Raw genomic sequence first — 4,523 nt, 5'->3', positions numbered from 1 at the left:
TAGTTGGGCGTGGTGGTGCCTGCCTGTAATCCCAGCTGTTCAGGAGGCTGAGGCACAAGAATCACTTGAACCCACGAGGTGGAGGTTGCAGTGAGCCAAGATTGCGCTACTGCACTCCAACCTGGGCGACAAAGCGAGACTCCGTCTCAAGAAAAAAAAAAAGAGGAATTTATATTTGATAGAAAGCATGTGTTTTAAGAAAATAAACTAATGGACACACCAGCTCAATAGTGATTAACTTTAATGTATAATTTCACTACTATAGAAGTGGTACAAATTCACTTGTTAGATTTCTCCCTGTGACGCTGTATGAGAAAATAAAGTTGTGATTCGAACAGATTCAATGCTAATATTGATGTGGGGCGTGTTCCTTTTACATTCCTCTTCCTTCTTGTTGAGTCAGCAATAATCAATACTGTATTTTGAATTCTCAGATCACCTGAAGTCAAAAATTATTTCCTCTCAGAGATTCCCAAGAAATATTTTTGGGACCAGTATTTTCACTTTTAATTTTAACCAGGCTGAATCAAAGGTAGCTCATAGCTTTATTTCATAATAGAACGAATTTACCACAAAATATTTTAAATCATTCCCTTTGACTAACATTTAGGTGCCTTGCAATAGCTGCTATAATAAACAATGCTGGGGCCCATCCCTGGTGTGGCTCGCACCTGTAATCCCAATGCTTTGGGAAGCTGAGGTGGGACGATCACTTGAAGCCAAGAGTTCCAGACCAGCCTGGGCAATACAGGAATAAAATAAAATAAGTAAACAACACTGGAATGAACATCCTTCTACATATATCTTTATGAACATGAGCAAATATTTATGATTTATTTTCAGATATGAATTATGGGTCAAAAGGAGACATTTTAAATCTTGATAGATATAATAGTAATATATCCTCACCTACATTGATTATAAATATTTTTAATATTTTTCTTTTTGAGATAGGTTCTTGCTGTCACTGAGGCTGGGCTGGAGTGCAATGGCGCCATCTAGGCTCGCTGCAATCTCCACTCCTGGGCTCAAGCCATCCTCCCACCTCAGCCTCCCGAGTAGCTGGGACTGCAGGCAGTGTCACCATGCCTGGCTTTTTTTTTTTTTTTTTTTGAAATGGAGTTTTGCCATGTTGCTCATGCTGGTCTGGAAGTCATGGCCTGAAGCCATCTGCCCTCCTCAGCCTCCCAAAGTGCTGGGATTACAGGCACCAGGAACCGCTCCTGTCTTTTTTTTTTTTTTTTTTTTTTTTTTGAGACAGTCTTGCTCTGTCACCCAGGCTGAAGTGCAGCGGCGCCATCTGGGCTCACTGCAACTTGTCTCCTGGGTTCAAGCGATCCTCCCACCTGTCTTCCGAGTTGCTGGGACTACAGGCACACACCACAACGCCCAGCCAATTTTTGTATTATTATTATTATTTTTTGAGACCGGGTTTCCCTATGTTGCCCAGGCTAGTTTCAAACTCCCGGGCTCTACCTTGTCTTGTACCACAGAGTGAGACCGTCTCAAAAAAAAAAAAAAAACAAAAAAAAAAAACAAAAAAAAATTTTTAAGCCTTTCTGGATTATGTTGAATTTGTAGAAAAAAAATGGCAGTTGATCCCATCCAGTATTTTCCTTGTAATTCATCTCTTCTTTAGCAAAATGTTTTATTCATACATATCTTGAGTATTCCTGTTAAATGTATACGTGGGTAGTTTACATCTATCGCATTCTGATTTGTGTGTGTGTGTGCACGCGTGTGTGGTGAATAAGGAAACTAATATTAAATAATTTTACATATTTATCTTGAACTTTATCACCTTACTGAACTGTCCTAGCAGTTTTTCAGTTTCTGGGATGTATTTTCTACGTAGACTATCTTACACTTTGTGAATAACATTCAATCTCTCCATAAGGTAAACTATCTTACTTTCAGTCTCTTCCATTCCCAGTACTTTTATCATTTGCTAAGCCCCAGAGAACAATGTTATAGAATTGTAGTAGTAGCTGACGTTGTTTTAGGCCTTAATGAGAACAGAGGTGAGGAATTCTGACATAATGCAAATGATTGCTTTTCACGCTCTGAATTGCATCCTAGTTATTTCATCAACTTACAATAACCCATTTTACTCAACTGAAATATTTACCTCACCTATCACATTATGGCAAGATGTTACTGTGCTCCAATGTCTCATCACTGAAAATAATTCTGAAAGTTCTTTGCTTAGTACACATTAAGTTCAGTTTCCTTTACATGGTATCTCTTTTAAAAATCACTTTGAACTGTATCAAACACATCTCCAAGGTACTTTCTTTCAACCTATAATACATCCCTGTATACACAATGTGTTATTTTTAATACACTGCTGGGTTTATTAAATTTTAGTATGGACTTTATATCTGTATGTGAGAATGGTCTCTAGTTTTTCTGGGTTGTTGTTGTTGTTCTTGTGTAATATTCTCTCCCAAGTTTGAGTAGTGGGGACAGAGTAATTTTTTTTTTTTTTTTTCAGAGTCTTGCTGCAACGCCCAGGCTGGAGTGCAATGGCACAATCTTGGCTCACTGCAACCTCCACTTCCCAGGTTCAAGCAATTCTCCTGCCTCAGTTTCCCGAGTAGCTGAGACTACAGGCGTGCGCCACCATGACCAGCTGATTTTTCTATTTTTAGTAGAGACGAGGTTTCACCATATTGGCCAGGCTGGTCTCAAAACTCCTGATCTCGGAGATCGAGACCATCCTGGCTAACATGGTGAAACCCCGTCTCTACTAAAAATACAAAAAACTAGCCGGGCGACGTGGCGGGCGCCTGTAGTCCCAGCTACTTGGGAGGCTGAGGCAGGAGAATGGCGCGAACCCGGGAGGCGGAGCTTGCAGTGAGCTGAGATCCGGCCACTGCACTCCAGCCTGGACGGCAGAGCGAGACTCTGTCTCAAAAAAAAAAAAAAAAAAAAAAAAAAAAAACTCCTGATCTCAAGTGATCCAGCCACCTTGGCCTCCCAAAGTTCTGGGATTACAGGCGTGAGCCTCCAACCCGGCCAGCAGAGGTAATTTCTTTTATTATAATTTTTTTGAGATGGAGTCTCACTCTGTCACCCAGGCTGGAGTGCAGTGGCATGATCTCGGCTCACTGCAACCTCCACTTCCCAGGTTCAAGTGATTCTCCTGCCTCAGCCTCCTGAGTAGCTGGGACTACAGGCACATGCCACCACGCCCAGCTAATTTTTGTATTTTTAGTAAAGATGGGGTTTCGCCATGTTAGCCAGTCTGGTCTCGAACTCCTGATCTCAGGTAATCCACCCGCCTTGGCCTCCCAAAGTGCTGGGATTACAGATGTGAGCCACCGTGCCTGGCCCAGCAGAGGTACTTTCTGAATCACCTGTTTCATGGTTATCACTCTTTTATCTGCTTCATTTTAGGTAATTAAAATTTTTAAAATATATTTCCAGAAAATCACCCATTTCACTGGAAGCATCACCCTATCAAGTTTTTCTAGAAATGGGATTTTATGAGTGGTTATTTGCATATCCTTATTAGAATAAAAGTCACATTGCCTCTGCAAAAACAAGCACACACAGGCATCCTCTTTAAAGTACTGATGGCTTTCCAGGTCAGCTTCAAAATCACCTGGAAGATGTCACAGCTAGTCTGTCTTCATACCCCCCATTTCTGAGAGGCTAAAAAAGGCTAACTTTTACACCTTACTATCACAGAGTTGTATGTAGTATTCGCTAAAAAACAGGCACTCTGGCTATTGTGTTGTGAACAGACTGCAGCAGGGCAAGTGTAGAAGCAGGAATTAGAAGGCTAGTCCAGGTGAGAGCCAGTGATGGCTTTGACTAAGGTGGTAGCAGTGGAAGTGATAAGAACTAAACAGACTTTGAAAGTATCTCGACAGTAGAGCCAAGAGAATTTACATATGCAATACACTTTTTTTCCCCCTGAGACGGAGTCTTCCTCTTGTCGCCTAGGCTAGAGTACAATGGCACAATCTCGGCTCACTGCAACCTCCACCTCCCGGGTTCAAGTGATTCTCCTGCCTCAGCCTCCAGAGTAGCTGGGATTACAGGCACCTGCCACCACACCCGGCTAATTTTTGTATTTTTAGTAGAGACGGGGTTTCGCTACGTTGGCCAGGCTGGTCTCGAACTCCTGACCTAGTGATCCGCCCACCTCAGCCTCTCAAAGTGCTGGGATTACAGGCATGAGCTACCGCACCTGGCCGCAATGTACTTTCATCAGAAACATTACAGGCACATTCTCAACTAGGTACATCTCTTGATAAGAATCACTGCGCTGGCTTCAAGTTCTATGAAAATAAGGTCCATTTTCTTCCTATCTGTATATGCCCATTACACTCAGTACAGTGGTTTACAAATTTGCTGATAATTCATGTGGATGTCTGAAATTAATTATAATAGAATTCTGGTTTCAAATCTTACATGAGATTAATTACAATAAATTAGTCTATATTTTAAGTCTTATTCCAAAGTTTCTGGTAGAAGGTACCTACAAAACACATGGGGACGTGTTAGATATAAAA

This window comes from Rhinopithecus roxellana, chromosome 7 (genome assembly GCF_007565055.1).
Source record: "Rhinopithecus roxellana isolate Shanxi Qingling chromosome 7, ASM756505v1, whole genome shotgun sequence".
NCBI classification, from domain to species: Eukaryota; Metazoa; Chordata; class Mammalia; order Primates; family Cercopithecidae; genus Rhinopithecus; species Rhinopithecus roxellana.
This window is presented reverse-complemented; position numbering follows the sequence as displayed.